This window comes from Papaver somniferum, chromosome 10, assembly GCF_003573695.1.
Source record: "Papaver somniferum cultivar HN1 chromosome 10, ASM357369v1, whole genome shotgun sequence".
Classification (NCBI taxonomy): domain Eukaryota; kingdom Viridiplantae; phylum Streptophyta; class Magnoliopsida; order Ranunculales; family Papaveraceae; genus Papaver; species Papaver somniferum.
In genome coordinates, this window is record NC_039367.1 from 60,070,072 (window position 1) to 60,088,573 (window position 18,502).

General features: G+C 37.0%; 1 pseudogene; it reads right to left on the minus strand.

Annotated features, from left to right (window-relative positions):
- Nucleotides 1–122: 122 nt before the first annotated feature.
- Nucleotides 123–1,328, minus strand: LOC113315693 (annotated as a pseudogene).
- Between the last annotated feature and the right edge of the window lie 17,174 nt (nt 1,329–18,502).

Here is an 18,502-nt window from a genome sequence, read left to right on the forward strand (position 1 = left end):
AAAAAAGGCTCAACTTAAAAGCCATTATCAGAATACAACAAGGTAGGATAACTAGTACAACCGTTTCCACGTGTGTTTGACCTAAATGACAAACATCTTATACACTTGAGGACCTTCCCTGATTAATGTTTTGTAAACTTCTTAAGAACATCAAAGTAGTCGGGGAAATTTTTCCGGGTACAACCTGGATCTTTAATGGTGACAGGAACATCAGAACAGGCAGCTAGAGAGAATGCCATGGCCATTCTGTGATCATCATAAGTGTCAATTGTTGTAACATTCAATTTCTCTGGTGGTGTGATCACACAGTAATCAGGGCCTTCCTCCACTGTTGCGCCAAGCTGGACATCACAACAGGAATGCAGAATATATTCATAAATGTGATCAACTAATCGGAACAAAACATTAATATAGTAGGGTCAGTAAAAGAAAACTAACCTTCCTCAATTCAGTGCAGATAACAATCATTCTTTCGGTCTCCTTTACTCTCCATCTGGCCACTGACAGAAAAGGGATTGTAATTGTAAGATAGTGAAAAAAGGCTTTTTAATCTCCTTCAGTTTAGTGTGATTTAGTTCAAACACGTCCAAGCAAGGTTAGTTTCTACTTTCCAAGCAATTTCTCTAGGATATCTGAATCACCATAACCTAAGACTCACCGTCTCTTATGGCTGTTGGGCCATCAACAAAAAGTGCAACCACAACAAGAGTCATGGAAACATCAGGCATTTTGTTCATATTGACATTAACTGAGAGCAAGTGTTTCTTTCCAGAAGGATCTCTGGGTGGTCCTGTGACAGTAACACTGTTTTCTGTCCAAGTAACTTTAGCTCTCATTTTCTCAAGAACCTCGGAAAATCTTACATCACCCTGAGCAGGAAAGAGATGAAAAAAATGAATAGCGAGACGAAGTGATTTAATAAAAAAAAATGAGTAGAGGAATCAGGGTTTCTAAATCAGATACAAAGATCACATATGAAGTAGAAATGAAACCTGCAAACTGCTTGTTCCACATCCTTCAACGGTGACGGTCCCACCAGTGATTGCCGCACGCACTCGATGCATCCCCTTCTACATAAGCCTTTCCTGGAGACCTGTTGAGTCATTTTGTTTATTGCATTTTATTAGTTCCGGCAAAAAGGGTTCTGGTGCTCTCTACATAATAGTAAGATTATTTTTTTCTGATAGAAATCTGAACACAGGGTTGTGAGTTATTATTGGACAAACGTACTTGTACTTTTGACCACCTTTCACTAAGAATCTGTCCCACCTATCACTGTGTTCCACACTGACTCCAAAACGTTCCATCAATTTCGAAGAAAATGGCATCCCGGGATTCCAAAACCATATTCACATGGATGTCTTTGATGTCAGAATTTTGAACCAAAAATCTCTAGGCACTACTGTGTTCAGCGTAATCTATAAAGATGCAATCCACAGTTTTTGGTCCTATTTTGACCCTTTTAGGAAGTGGCACTGTAACTTTTGCCAAACACCCCCACACTTTGACGTACCTATAAGAAGGTGCCCTTCCCTTCCATAACTCGTAAGGGGTCTTGTCCTTTTTCTTGTGAGGGCATTTATTGAGAATGTAATCGCAGTAAGTATCGCCTCCCCCACAAGTTCTCGGGTGCTCCATAATTTCTCAAAAGAGCATTCGTCATATCTTTCAAAGTTCCATTCTTTCGTTCCGCAATGTCATTGGATTGTGGAGAATAGGGTGGTGTCACTTGATGAATGATTCCACTCTTTTCACAAAGTTCTTTAAGTGGTTCCGCATACTCACCACCCCTATCACTCTTGACCATCTTAATTTTACTGTTAAGTTGGTTCTCAACTTCATTTTTATAAAGTTGGAATTTTTCAAGAGCTTCATCTTTACTTATGAACAAGTAAATTTGACAATACCTTGTACTATCATCGACAAAAGTCATAACATACTTCTTCCCACCTCTACTTGGAACCATTTTTAAGTCACACAAATCCGATTGTATCAAGTCCAATGGTTCCGTATTTCTCTCAACGGTAGGATATGGAACCCTTGCGAATTTAGACTCGACACAAATTTCACACCTTTTTGTGAAATCTATATCACACTTAGGTAGCAGTTCCATATCCATTAATTTCTTAAGAGAATTATAATTAACATGACCTAATCTTTCATGCCATATTGAACTAGATTCTGTCATGTATACGGAAGAAGTGTCTTTATTTACTTTCGATATAATTGTCGTTGCATTTGCTTTAAAGAGTCATTCACTAAGGTAACCCTTTCCCAAGAATACATTGTTTTTAGAGATAACAAAGTTATTGAAAACAAATTCTATCTTGAAACCATGTTTCACAAGTAGACCGCCAGAAATCAAGTTTTCACGGATTTCGGGGACGTGTAGTACTTCGGTCAAGGTAATTCTCTTACCCGATGTAAATTGGACCACCACGTTACCCTTGCCTTTAACTATAGAAGTTGCGGCATTACCCATGTATACTTGTTCACCATTCTCAATAGTTTCATAAGTAGAAAACATAGAACGATCTTGGCATACATGTCGAGTCGCTCCGGTATCAACCTACCAATCATTTTAATTGGTCACCATATTACACAACAGAAATTATATATGGCATGCGAATAGTTTTTGTCACATCAACAGTCATTGTTGCTATCAAATAAGCAATTCAGTGTAAATAACCCACGGATACTGTACGGTAATTGCCAACGACTATATTTTGAAAATTCAAAACAAATGTGACACAAAAATTAAACACAGCCAGGTACGTTCAAATGTTTGTATAGTAACAGAACTACTTAATGTCATTGTCAGCAACAAACTAAATACTGAACCAAGTGCAATTAATCTACTTATTAACGATTGTAAATTAATGACTGTGTATCCAAGTATACAAGAGAGTATTATAATCAAAATTCCAATTTATATTTCTTAGCAATCAAACTATTAATCAGTATCACGTTTCCTAACTAATGTCTCTTGTTAAGAAACAAAGATTGTATCAACAGGAACGAAGTGGATTGAACACAACACTAAAAATTGTTAAACTATATAACCCAAAAAATAATTAAAGTTTTCAGATTGTTGGAAAATCTGGGTTATCATACAACCAAATCAATCATTAACAAACAAGACCCATATGCTAGTTTATCAAAATAACACAAGAAATGGTTGAGACAATTTATCAAATACCTGGTGCGCAGCAATCCTTTTTCCCAAATTTCAGGAAGCCAATGTTCCACAATTCATACAATACACAATAGAAACATAACAAAGAATGATAAGAATTAAAGCAACTTATCTGGAGTTTGTATTGAGGCGAGGTACTCCTCTTTCCTGAAAACTTTAACTTCTCGTCATCGGTGCAAAACGAATTTGGAAGTAAGTCTAGCCAAGATACAACAATACCTTCGATGTTAACATGCACTCGAATAACATCAAAACAGTCGAACTTAAAGCAGCAACAAACTCTCTTAATTAGACTCTAATGCAAGTTTATTTTCTTGAGTAAAACAATGGAAGTCGTTTACTTTTTTCTGTGTTGTATGTTGAAGAACATTGGGTTCTTATACTGCCAAAGGTGACGGTTCACCAAAATCCTTTACCCCAAACTGAATGGTCACAACGATTGGGACCAGGCGCAACTTTATTCATATCGGAAATGGATTTGGGGGCCCGTCCAAATCCATATTTCCTATAATTATTAGCTACTACTTTGTGTCTATCATTAGTGGTTCTTCCAAGGCGAGAAATTGGAGTAGGTTTTATGGGTATACCTCTTGTAAACCCTCACGAGAGTATAACTCGTCCTCTAGGGACACCTAGGGGTTTAAAGGCTTGTTATACATGCTAAGTGTAACCGTTTTCTCAACGACATGGAGTTGTCGTATTTAGAATTAGTTTTATTTATTTTGCTCGAGGACTAGCAAAAGCTAAGTGTGGGGGAATTTGATAAGTGCATAATTCATATGATTTTAGTGTCCATTCCATATTGTTTAAGCTATTATTCTTGCATATTTTCGTATTATTACTCTTTTTTTTCTCTTATATGCCTATATTAGGTAAATCATCCAAAAAGGAGCTACAAAGTGCTAAAAAGAGCTAAGAAGAGAAGTATTCCAAGTATCCAAGTTCCCAAGTCCAAGAAAAGTGGAAGAAGTGCGACGAAAAGGAGTAAAACGCTCAAAATCAAGAGAATGGACAAAGACCGATCTTAACTCATTCAAATTAAGGATTTCTCATCATCATCTTTAATATAATTGAAAGATAAAAAGAATGCAAAAATAATTAGGTCATTCCGAGTTCGGACGAAGAAGTTGTGGCCAAAACGAGCTTTTATTGAATACCGAAGACGGTAAAGTATGCAAACGGGTATGCATACTTAAGTTCCGAAATTTCTGCTGGAATTTGAGGTACGCATACCGGTACGCATACTTAAGGAGTATAAAAACGTGTATGCATACTTGTGAAGGCCTAAGGTCATGGTTAGGGTCTTTATGTCGTATTTTCGGGGCGGGTTCTTGAACCGAACTAAATACTTGATGGCCAAGCAATATAAACCTATAAAAACGTATTAGGTCATAAATTCAATCAATCTCATATTATACTTTTTTTCTTCATTAATATTTTAAGGGTTTACCCCTTTAGGGGGAAACCCGGTGATTGTGTAATCATGAGAAACTAAATCCTTTGTTGATTAAGGATGAATTCAATGTTCTGAGCATGAAGCTTTATTAAATACAAATTTTTATCATCATCGTTTGTCTTTACCATATCTAGGGTTTAGGAGTGATTCTTAGATTGATTTGGGATGCATACTAGATTAGTCTATTGATCGTTATATTTGATAGGTGTCTAAAATACCTTGATATTTATCTATTTTTTATGCTTTCTTTGCCTAGTTTTCTTGTAAAATATGTATCTTATGTTTGCTTTTGAGTGTTTAGGTACTTTGGAGTCATTTGGAACAAAAGAAGAAGAAACGTCGCTTAAAAGGCAAAAAGGTGCAAATGGTGTTTGAGGCGAAATTATTTCTCATTATTTGCTTTTATTTCTTCATCTCTGTATAAAAAGAATGTCGGCTGTAGTGATGCGAATTTTGTCTGAAAAGTACGACAATTTTAGTGATGAAGAGACATTGAAGAGAAGAAGTGAATCTGAGAAGTAAGAGACGAATGTTGTTGGTGGAAGAATTCACAGTAGAAGAACGTGTTCATTTGGAACAAGAAGGCATCGTTCCATGTGCAATGCTATTGGGAGTATCGAGGTGGAAAAAAGGGGTTTTCGGTTGGTTGGCCCTTATCTACTCTACTAGGGTGGCTTTTTCCATTTGCATATTCCTACAGGAAACCTAGAATTCATAGAGGAATTTATTTCTTTCATCATTAACGTTTATGTCCGATGGCGGCACCACTACTCAGAAACGAGAGAGGAAGAGGAGCAGAATTTCAGAGATTCAAAGATGAAATTTTAGGTAGAGAAACATACTGGTTGCAGAAGAGGAAGAGGAGATGCAGGATTCGATTTGCTGCTGGTGGTGGAAGAGATGATGAACACATAAAAGGGGATATGAGAGTAAAGAATCAATGGAGGTTGTTGTGTTAAGTTGAGAGAAGGAATCGACAGTTTATGAAGAATTAACAAATGGGTGTGTTGAATTGCTAATTTGTGTTGATTATTACATGAAGTTGCAGATCGATTGAAGGGTTATGAAATGATTTTGGTTGATTCAGATCGAGAAATTTAGGGTTCAGTTGAGAAGATTGATTTTGTACGCAAGGAAGAGGAATTAGAAGAATGATGAACTGCTGCTGTTGAGGACAACATTTGCAGACAAGAATTAATGGGCTCGAATCAGTGGTGAATCTGGTGACAGATGCTGGTGTTGTTGGGTTGCATCCAGATTTGTTTTGATTTTGGATTTGTTTGAATGAATCTGGTGGAGTTGTAGTTGTCAATTGAAGCAACATAGGAGGGTCTGTAGTGATTAAACTAGTTACAGAGAAGGTGGTACTGGTGTTGGTTGTGTGCAGGTTGCACTAATGGTTTGTGGTGGTGTTGTTGGTGTTTCCACAGATAACAATGAATGGAAGGTGATGGTGGTGATATGAGGCTGATGCTATGGGTGTGGTTTATCATGAAGTTGCAGGTGAACTGAAGTTGTCATGGGAAGAACAAATGGTGCAGCTTAAATGGCTAGGACATTTCAGATCTTAAGTGCAGTGGTAATGCTGTTGGAGCTCAGATGGGTGCAGCTACAAGGAGTTGTGGTATTGAACTCATGGAGGTGCAACTGAAGTTGGTGGTTGTAGGATCAGAATCTCGCAACAATTATGTCTCGGCGAAGTTAACAATGGTATTGCACAAAAGTGTCGCAGAATAATTTTTCAGAAACGATATCAGCAAGGATCATGAGAAAGGTGTGATAATCTTGTGAAAATTAGAAAGCTTGCGAAGTCAACATTTGTAAGGTTGCGAGAATGTCGCAAACCATATCCGAAAATAAAGGATAGATTAGCTGTCATCCACTATGTATTTCCCTTATAAATAGTCATTCGAGTTGTAAAGGAGAGAGAGATCTTTTTTGAGTGAGAGATAAGTAAATAGGAGAGAGAAAGTTGAGAGCAGAGATCATTCTTGATTTTTTTATTTTCCTTGTAATAATATTATGAAATTAATCAATAAAATTAAGAGTGTAAACATAAAAATAGGCTGATTAACGATAAAATCATACGAGGGGTGTATTGTAGGATTTCCTGCAACTACATAATGGCGCTAGAAATAGGGAGATTGAAGATCGAAAGTTGAAGATTGATGATTGAGAAAATTCAAATCAAGAAAGTGATTAAACAAATCAGTGAATCAGTTAGAGGAAAGATGAATAGAGTTAATGAAAATGGCAAAAAATTGGAGTGTAATATGATAACAAAAATCTTGGTTAATGAATTCCATGAAAATATCAAAGGAAGAATACGTAAACGAAATTTTTAAGGAAAGAAAATTACGGCGGTTAAAAAAACTTCACCTTTGAAAGATTGGGAAAAGCAAAGAATTGTGTTCATGGCAGAAGAAATACCAAAAGAAAATTTGAATCATACATCTCCATTGATTGTCACAATTCCTATTACACGAAAAAAGAAGGATACAGCAATAAAATCCACAGGAGAATGGATGTTGAACAGAACTTTAATTGATGCAGGAAGTTCAGTTGATATAATATTTTATCATGCATTTCGGGGAATGGGATTTAAAGATGAAGAAATGTCCAATTCAACATATTTTGTTCACGGCTTTGGAAAATCCACAACAAAACCTAAAGGAGAAATAGTGGTAAGAATTCCACTTGGAGAAATCGAAACACATGTGACATTATGCGTGATGGATATGGAATCGCCATATAATATGTTATTTGGAAGATCATGGATACATGCAATAAAAGTTGTGGTATCAACGTTGCATCAATGTATTAGATTCCCCACTCCAAGTGGAATAGGTGAAATCATAGGAGATGTTGATAATGCGAAATTATGTCATCAAATTGAAGTAAGGCGTTATGAAGAACAAGCAAAAAGGAAACAATTTCGCAAAAAATTAGTAAAGGAAGCAAAGAAGGAAGAAGAATTTAGAGTATATATGATAAGGGCGAAATAAGGCAAAGGAATACCCAACGAAATTTCGGAAGAAGGAGAAGGATCCATAAAAGAAATTAAAGAACCCACACCAATGGGAGAACCTAAACCCAGTTACACTGCTGCAGAACCAACAAAAGAAATAAATGTTGGGACTGAAGAGGAGCCTCTAGTGTTGAGAATTGGGACCAAAATGGATATAGAAGAAGAAGAAAGAACTGTCAATTTACTGCGAGAATATAAATATATTTTCGCAGGAAACATGGATGAGATACCAGGAATAGATCCAACAATTGCTTGCCACAGACTGGAGATTAACAAAAATGTGAGACCATTTAAACAGAGAATAAGAAAAATCGCAACAACTTACCATTCCCAAATAGAAGAAGAATTACAGAAAATACTGGAGGCAGGAATTATAAGAGAAGCTAAATACCCAGAATGGATAGCGAATATGGTCATTGTCCCAAAGAAAAACAAGGGAATCAGGATTTGCAAAGATTTCACTGATTTGAACAAAGCTTTCCCTAAAGATAGTTTTCCGTTACCCGATATTCCTCAAATGGTGGAATCTGCAACAGGAAATGATAGGGTATCATCTTTAGATGGGTACAAAAGGTATAACCAAATTCCTCTCGCTGAAGAAGATCAAGAACATACTGCTTTCTTTGCTCCTAGAGGTTTATATTGTTATACGAAAATGCCGTTTGGTTTGCGAAATGCGGGAGCAATGATAAACGCATTTATGTGTCTAATATGTATCTATTGTATGTATTGTTAGTGCTCAATTTTGTATTTATTGTGTAATTTTGTGTTCTTGTAGGAAATTTTAGAGAAATAAGCCCTTGCGGCGAAAAGGGCTCAAAAAGTGGTGTTTTACACCCCAATATAAAGTGTTAAAGGCACCCCATAAATGCACCGGAAGCGTCACAGAAATGTCCCGGAGGAACCCAGAAAAATTACTATTTCCACCCAAAATTTACTATTTGCACCCCAGGGCAAGTGCTAAAGGGACACCCGTGCAGGATTAGGGGGAGGACATCTTCTTCTCAAATTCAAAGGAAGCTTTTTGGCGGGAAAACTGGCAGCGCACATGCAGATTTTCGATCGATTTTTCGGACGTGTTTTAGAGAGATTCAAGAGCTGTAATTGGTTGAGATTGTTCCTGGAGGATTAAGGAAGCTTTTCCAGGTGTTATTTTGGGTCACAATTGGCTAGATAATCGAGTTGGAGAAAACAGAGTCGTGTATTATTTGGTGAGAAAAACTCAACACTGTCGAGTTTAATTCGTGGGAGACACTTTGTTGCATGAGTGTGAATCAATTTGGTACGAGTTTGCAGCATGTTGGAGCGTGAAAACACTAATCGACAGCGTGAGAAGGCAAGAAAGGAAAGAAATATCTCAAAAATATTCTCTCTTTACTGCCCGAGTAAATGAGAATATTTGAGAGTAATTGGGCGTGATTAAATGAGGCTGAGGAGTATAAATAGGTTTCTGATATCACATAGAAGGGGTGTCGAAAGTTTGGGGTCGAGAGGAGGTCCAGAGAAGCAGAAATCAAGAGTTGATGAAACTCTGTTGCTGCTGCTGCTGATGAAGAACACCAAGAACACGAAGAACGGACTCGCGAGGACAGTCGTTTATCAACAGTGTCTAAGACGCACAGCCGTGGGTCGCAGTGCAGTCTAAACAGCAGCAGCACTTGTCTTTTATCGTTCATTCTGTGACGCCTTCTGTTGGTCGCATATTACAGTTTTACACCATTTTCTCTTCTTCTCTTCATTGTAAACACCATTTGAGCAATAAATAAATATTTTGAGCGTGTTTTTATCATGATGAGCTAAAACCCAACACTGGGACGACGGAGGAGGTCGAATTTCATCCATGTGGTAATTTCATTAATTCTTTTATTTACTTTTTGCACTAATTTTAATTGAATTAAGATTTTAAATTAATTACTTGTGATTTCATTTGATGGAGTATGCTTAGTCCTAGGGATTCTTGATGCGCCATGCTCATAAAATACAAGTAATATTTTATAGAATCTACTTTGGCAAAGAATAGAGTTAATATTTGTTTTGTTTTGAACTATAATTGCCTAGAATCAAATTCTGAACCACTTGAAAATGAAAAATGGCCGAATCTTTAGTCCCAGTTTCTCGCACCAGTGTTAATATTTTTATTGTATATATTTATCTTTTTTATTAAGTTTAAAAAATTATCCTTCACAAGTCCGAGAGTTTGAACCTCATTACTACAACCACGAAAAATCATTAATCAAGCAACATATCAAAGAATGGTAGAGAAGGTGTTCGCAAAATGGATACACAAAACATTAGAAGTATACGTGGATGACATGTTGGTAAAGAGTAAGGAAGATAAGGACCATGTACAAGACTTGAGGGAGATTTTTGAACAAATGCGGCAATATAACATTAAATTGAATCCCGAGAAGTGTACTATTGGAGTTGCATCGGGAAATTTTTAGGCTACATTGTATCAAAGGAAGGAATACAGGTTGATCCGGAAAAAGTGAAAGCAGTTCGTGACATGCCAACACCAGCAACAATAAAAGATGTACAGAAGTTGAATGGACTTCTAGCTTCGCTGGGGAGATTCATTTCGCGATCATCAGACAAATGCAAATATTTTTTTCGATATACTCAAGAAGGGTGCGAAATTTAAATGGAGTTATGAATGTGAAAAGGATTTTCAAGGAATCAAAGAACATCTTATGAATACAACTATCTTACAAAAGGCAGAGCTAGGAGAAAAATTATTGATTTACCTTGCGACAACGTCGCATGCATTAAGTGATGTATTATAGCGAGTAGACGCAGGAATGGAGAAACCCATTTATTACATTAGCAAAAATTTTAATACCGCAGAGAAGAATTACTCAAAAATTGAAAAGTTGATCTTAGCATTAGTTTATGCATCATTTAAACTCCGCATATATTTTCAAGCACACAAGATAAGGGTATTAACGAAAGTACCAATTGAATCAGTGATGAAGAATTCTAAAAGATCAGGAAGGGTAGAGAGATGGAATGCACAAGTAGGCCATTTTGATATTAAATATGAAGTTTTATCTTCACCAAAATCACAAGTTGTTGCAGATTTCTTGGCAGAATTTCCTTTAGAAGAAGATGAAGCAGTAGAAGAAATGATGGATGTAGAAGACGAACATGGAGATCCAAAAGATTTATTAACAGAACCAAATAGATGGGAAATACTGGTAGATGGATCATCAAATGGAAAGGAATTGGAATTGTTTTAATTTCGCCAGAAGGAATAAAGATGGCTTTTTCATTCAGGTTGGAATTTGAATCCACTAATAATGAAACAGAATATGAAGCTGTGATACATGCATTAAAATTCGCAATAGAAATGAAACTAGAAAACGCCAGGATCACTAGTGATTCGCAGCTAGTTATTCGCCAAATAAAAGGAGAGTATACTACAAATGAACCATCCCTGAAGAAATACAAGAAGCTGGTTGAGGAATTGTCAGCGAAAATCCCAAAAATAAAATGGAGGCACATTTCAAGAAAGGATAATAGACTCGCAGACGCTTTTGCTTTCATCTCAAGTATGATGACAGATCCAACTGCGAGATGCATAAAAATACAAACACTTCTGTCACCATCAGTCAATAAAGAAGAGGAAGATGTGGATGTGATGGTCATAGATAATGAAAAAGAAGAACAAATAAATAATGTCGCAGACTGGAGAATGGAGCTTCACGCATATTTGGCGAAAGGAGAAACACCAAGAAATAGATTGGAAACACACAAGTTAAAAAGCCGAGCAACGAATTATGAATTAAGAGATGGGTTGTTATACCGAAAATCTTTTAGTGGACCATCACTCAGATGTTTGACACGAGAGGAAGGAGAAAGGTGCTGAAAATGTTACATAGTGGAGACGCTGGCAATCATAGTGGAGGAAGATCTTTGGCACATAGAGCAAAAATGCAAGGTTATTACTGGCCATACATGCATGAAGATGCAAAACAAATATCAAGACGTTGCGAAGATTGTCAGCGGTATGGAAAGAAGATACATGCACCAGGAGCACCATTGTCATCTTCAACCAGTGTGTGGCCCTTTGGAAAATGGGGCTTAGATATTGTGGGGCCATTTTTACCAGGAACTGGACAAAGAAGATACTTAATAGTCGCAACAGATTATTTCACAAAATGGACAGAAGTGAAGGCAGTACAACATATTCGCGACAAAGATATCTTTACATTCATATTCGAAAATCATTTGCAGATTTGGAATTCCTGCACAGTTGGTATCTGATAATGGGAAACAGTTTGAGGGGCAGAACATAGAAATGTTACTCAATGCATTCAAGATAAAATGTGGAAAGTCCACTCCTTTATATCCACAAGCTAATGGGCAAGTAGAAGCAACAAATAAAACAATTGCAGATATATTAAAGAAGAAATTAGAAGGACATCACAGATCATGGTGAACAAGTACATAATGCAGTATGGGCTTATAATACAACTAGAAGAGAAGCTACTGGAATGTCACCTTTTTGTTTAACATATGGAGTTGAAGCGGTGTTACCAACAGAAGTTGTTATTCCGACAACAAAAAGAGAAGCTTGGGAGAAAAATCTTAGTGCGGGTTTAATTCTAAACAAACTTGATGAATTAGAAGAAAAAGAGAAAAAGCTTTACAACATATGGAAATTATCAGCGAAGATTGGCTCGAGAATATAATAAACGTGTCAAGATACGTGAATTTCAACCAGGAGATTTAGTTCTGCGAGAAACACCAATATATCAGCGAGAAAATGGTGGAAAATTAGCGAAAAAATGGGATGGACCTTACATCATAAAGGAGATAGTTGGAACAGAGCTTATAGATTAATGGACCCAGAAGGAAAGATGTTGGTCATAGATTAGATAGACCATGGAACAGATTGTACTTGAAAAGATATATATTAAGAAGCTTTGAGAAGTTATGAATTCTGAAAGAATAATTGCAGGATTATTCATGACAAAACAAGATCATGATGTGCGAAATTTTCGCAGAGAACAATGACATAAAAGAAAGGGGCGAACCTTTATGGCGTACACCCTAGTTCGCGAATAAAATTTCGCAAGAGGCAAATGTAAGACCTAAAGTACGTCATATTAGGGGGTACCTGTTACATGACTCAGGGAAAGGCTATACCGCCACCGGAACCTGAGTCATGGAGATTTGGGGTCAATAAAACCCATCCGGGAGAGGCACCTTGGATTCTCAACTTAAGCATATGACTTAGGTTGGGCGGCTAAGGTAATAAGGACTCTCCCAAGGAGTGCAGATCTGATCAAGGCGCCGAGGTACACGGTTGAGTCAAGAGTGCCGAGGGCGTTTGAAGCGTCCTTGCCATTCTTGACAAGTCTTGGCTTATACTGCACTCGGCCTGAAGAAAACCCCACTTAGGGTGCAGTCTCGTAACCATAAGCCTTATAGGTAAAAGGGATAAGAGGCTGCGAAAACAACTGGTTGTTGTTAAGACTGGATGGGAGGATCTAACTTTGTATGGTAGAAGTACGCCTCCTTGAAGGGGCAACCAGGGGGAAGATAAGGGCGACACCCTCCATTAGGGAGCTGATAAGTCTCTTAAGATGCAAATGTCATGAGGCTTATTATTCAAAAGGATAATTAAGGCTTGTCATATTTGTGCAACATTCCTGAAGAGGCAATAATACAAAAGAAAAACTTAAGATGAGATCAATGGGTTTTCGCATGAAAGTGCGAAGACGTCCTGCGATTTCATCGCAAGACGGCAATGTCATGGGGCTTTATTTTCGCAAGAATATTTAGGCATGTCATATTGTCGCAACATTCCTGAAGAGGCCATAATACAAAAGAAAAAGTTAAGACAAGATCAATGGGTTTTTGTATGAAAGTGCAAAGACGTCCTGCGATTTTGTCGCAATGACAAGAGATGGCATAATAAGACCTTTAATTAGGAAGGCAAAATAAGACCATATAATAAAACAAACTAATTATAAGCATTTATAACAGATTATTTTTCGCAAGAAAGATAATGAGAGGCAAGTATGAGAATTGATATACAAGAAGCATTATATTTCTTATCAACAAAATATTAAAAGAAATAGTTGACTCCAAAGTCGATTGAATAATGCAGCTCTCAAAAGTAATAAAAATAAGACAGCTCAAGAAAAAAAGCTAGAAAAGAATCTCAAGCTTCAATATCAATATCAGTAGTAAGAGATGACAGAAGTTCTTCGCCAACATTCTCGCAAGCTTCTCCTTCATTTCGGCTTTGATCTTTGTCATGACTAGCATTTTGATTATCACCAGCAATTACTTGATTAACATCTTGAGTATCGCCAGCAACTACTTCTTCGGGAGAAATTTCTTTCTCATTCTGATTAACACCAGCAGATACTTCTTTAGAAGGAACTTCTTCTTCATCTTCTGGGAAGTTATCCTCTGCACCGCTTTCATAATCGTAATCACTATCAGCACGACGAGGAACTTCATCATCATCTACTTCTAAAGGATCAATTGATGTAGGAGGAAGAGAGTTGGAAAATAAAATGTCGTTTACAAGGACTTCATCCCGGTGATGGACTTGGCGAAGAAGTGCTCTTTGATGATTCCTATCTTGAATATCCTTAAAATAAGCAAGATAATCAAGTCTTCTTTCTGCCCGGTCGCGAGAACCAGTAAGAGTAGAAACAAGTAATGCATTCTCCTTGCGAATTAGCATATTTAGCCTCCAAATCAGAAATAGAAGAATGAAGATTCTTCTCATACTCTGCGAAAAATAGAATACAAAATTTTATTAAGATAAGAAATTCAGAGAGATATGACAAAGGAAAGATAATTAAGGCAGTCAAACTATTATGACTACCTTCCTTTTGCGAAATAAGATGTTGAACCAAGGATAGACAACTATTCTCCAAATGATCCATTGTGTCATCAAATTTATCTCCAACTAAACCTTTAAGTCGAGACTGAAGATTTTTCTCTTTAGAAACAAGGAAGGCATTTTTCTTCGCAAGAGAAGAATAAGATTCTTCTAATTTGGAATATTGATCTTTAAGCTGATTTTCCTTCACACTTAAAGCTATTCTACCTTGAATGAGTGAATCTCTTTCAGTGATAGATGATTCTGTTACTTCTTTAAGTTCATTTCTTAAAGAGCGAAGAGATTTTTCATGGTCAGCACATACTTTTTGGAGAATATTAAGTTGTTGCGAAGATATCGCCATCTTGTTTAAATAAACTCGCTTCTCTTGAGACAAGGTTTTATTCTCATATGATAAAGTTTCCATCCCTAAATTATCTTTGGTTAAAGAATAAGAAAGACGGGATACTTCATTACTTAATAGATCTTGTTTTTCAACTAATTGGGTATTTTCATTGGTAAGGTTATTTATTTGATCAAGAGAATATGAATAGAGATTATCTAATTGGTTATATTGATCCATTAAGACTTTTTTATCAACACGGGCTTCTTCAACAACAGATTCAAATTGATATCTCTCCATTACTCGTTTTTGATTTAATGCTTAACATGCGAAAGAGGGATTTAAAGGATAATTAAGCGGGGGAAGGATAAAACCATCGAAAAAGCAAATTAAAGACATAGGTGAGGAAATAATACCTCTTAACTCATCATTCTTCTTGCGAAGATTATCACGATCCAGCAAAACGTTCTGAAGTTTCTGATTTTCAAGACGAAGAGCATTACATTCTTTTTCTAAAGTTGTCTGCGAAGCAGCTTTATCAAAACCCAAATGCTTGCTCAGAATTTCGCAAACATTAGACTTGATGGGATAAGTGGAAGACTTCTTGCCATCATCTAGAATCTCAGATAAAACCTTGAAAGCAATATTTATCCCTTCCACGCTCTCTTTCGACAAAGGAGGAGACTTAGGAAGAGAACTGGTAGAGACAGAAGGTTGAGAAACATTCTCAATGGGAAGAGAAGAGGCTTCATTCGCATAAGGAACCATAAGGGGAGTTTCAGTCATAGGAAGATCAACTGGAGAAATGAAATCAGAGGCAGCATTCTCGCGAGTTGGAGATAAAGGTTTATCTTGCGAATATATCGCAGGAGATTTGGAAGAAATGAAGTCAGAGGCAGCGTCTTCATGAATTGGAGATAAAGGTTTATCTTGCGAAGATGTTGCAGGAGATTTGGAAGAAATGAGTAAATTGAAGGGAACAGTAGTTGGGATATCCTTGAGGTGGCGAGATTTCTTGTGAGGTATATGAAGATCTTTATCACCCTGCGAATTACAATCTAGATAGGAAACAGAGGCAACAATATTGTTATTAGAAAAAGATAGTGTTTCTTACTACCTTTTCATTCGCAAACTTCCTTTTATGAACAACAACTTTATGCTGTGATTTGGGATTGTTAGGATTCTGAACTGAAAACTTGGTGTTGGAGCCGCTTTTGCTGAAATAGCAAGAGTATGGGAATCACATAAACAACATCACATAAGGCAATAAACAAGATCAATTTCAAATATATCAATTTCAGCAAAATTTATAAGGAAGAAAAAAGAAGACTAACCTTGATGAATTCATGAAAGATAATAGCAGGGAAATTATCTTGAAGAAGATCAAGAACTATGAAGATCTAATTTGAAGATAAAGAAGAATTTAAAAAGATTGAAGAAGAAAGAAGAAAAGTTGCAACGATGGAGTTTGCAGAAGAACGATGAAGTTGCGGAGAGAATAAAAAGAAAGAGGAAGAGGATGAAAAGAAATATATATAGAGGGAATTTTTCCTCGAGAAAATAAACGTGGTTAATACGGAAAGATTTAAGCGGTTAAAAAGTAACGGTTACGAAAGATGTGTCGAGAAATAAATGGAAGAAAGAATACGTGTGATAAATGAAGAATATGAGAAAATAAGCGGTTGCGGCATTTCTCACATCATTATCTACTTTGCAGAGAAGATATGAGAAGAGGCAAGATGTAGGATCAGAATCTCGCAACAGTTATGTCTCAGCGAAGTTAACAATGGTATTGCACAAAAGTGTCGCAGAACAATTTCAGAAACGATACCAGCAAGGATCATGAGAAAGGTGTGATAGTCTTGCGAAAATTAGAAAGCTTGCGAAGTCAAAATTTGTAAGGTTGCGAGAAAGTCGCAAACCATATCCGAAAATAAAGGATAAATTAGCTGTCATCCACTATGTATTTCCCTTATAAATAGTCGTTCAAGTTGTAAAGGAGGGAGAGATCTTTTTTGAGTGAGAGATAAGTAAATAGGAGAGAAAGTTGAGAGCAGAGATCATTCTTGATTTCTTTATTTTCCTTGTAAAAATATTCTGAAATTAATCAATAAAATTAAGACTGTAAACATAAAAATAGGCTGATTAACGATAAAATCATACGAGGGGTGTATTGTAGGATTTCCTGCAACTACAGTGGTGACTTTGAGCAGGTGGTTTTGATAATGAGTTTGAAATGTCCTGAACCTAGATGTATGTTAGGACAGGTAAATGAAGAGTTGAGAACTTAAATGGTTCTGGTGAAGCTGTAGAGGAGATGCAGATGAATTGAGATTAGTGAGCAGGTGCTTGAGAATTGCAACTGAGATGAATCCATTGGAGCTGCGAAATTGAAGCTGAGATGTTGTTTTGGCCTGAGATAAAAGTTGTTGTTGGTTAAGCTCAATTGTTGTTGGAGTTATATTGAAGACAGTGAGTTAACTTGAGCTGTAATGACTGGAAATGGTGGTTTGCAGTCAAGAACAAGCAAGAAATTGAGAAGTTGTGTGTCCAGCTGATGGTGATTTTACAGCGGCAGTTTAGTGGTTGTTGAAGAGAAGATACAGGTGCTCTGGCTTTTCTGCGGAGAAGCTATAGCAATAAGTACCAGGAATTGGTGGTGATTATGAAGTGCAGTTCTGTTGGATTTTGAGATAGTGAAGGCACTAAGACAGAATTGGTGGTGCTAGGCTTGTGCACTTGCAGGCAATGAACTGGTAGTGTTGGTTGCCAAAGCTGTGATTGAGCTGCAGTTACAGGAAATAACAAGATGAGTGCATGCTTCTGGAGAGTTAGGTTGTGGTGTTGCAATGGTGGTTGAACTGAGATTGCAGGACTGATAAGACTCAACTGAAATGGAGTGTTGGAGGTGATGCCATGTAATGAGCAGAATGGAAAAATGGCTGCATATTGCAGGTGCTAATAAAGTGGTTCAATGGAGCAGAGAAATTGCAGTTGTGAAGCTACAGGAATGGGTGTTGCAGGATGTGATAATGATGAATGAAATAGGTTATAGGTGCTGGATGCGCGGGATGTTCAACCATCATGGTGCATGACTGAAGTATGGCCTGTGCAAGCTGCAATGGCCTGGCCAGACCAACTTAGCCGAGTCAGATAGTTGAATCGGTATTGACTCGTCTTGACTCAGTAAGCTTTACCGTGTTGACTCGGTTGACTGACGTGTTTGACCGGGGCCTGTTGATTTTGCCGGTCACCTGAGATGATTTCCGATGAGTCCTCTGTCCAACTTCCGGCACTTTCACCAGTTTTCCGACGACACTACATAGTTTCTACATGGGTCTTTCTCACACATGGGCTTGGAGGACGTCTATCTATTGGACTTTTGAAGACTTGGTCTAAGAAGAAATATAAAAGGGAAGATTTCTACAACTTGGAAATAGCACGTATTATTCTTGGAGCTAAGGAGAGAGCCGCTTTTGTTTACGCTACTAGGGTTTGCTTTGCTTTTATCTTCTTTATTTGATTATTGATTATTATGAACTCCATAGCTATGAGTAGCTAATTTAATATTATTGGTTAAGGATGTAGTCCTATATCCACAACTTGTGCTTGATTAATGCATTAGTTTTCTCTCT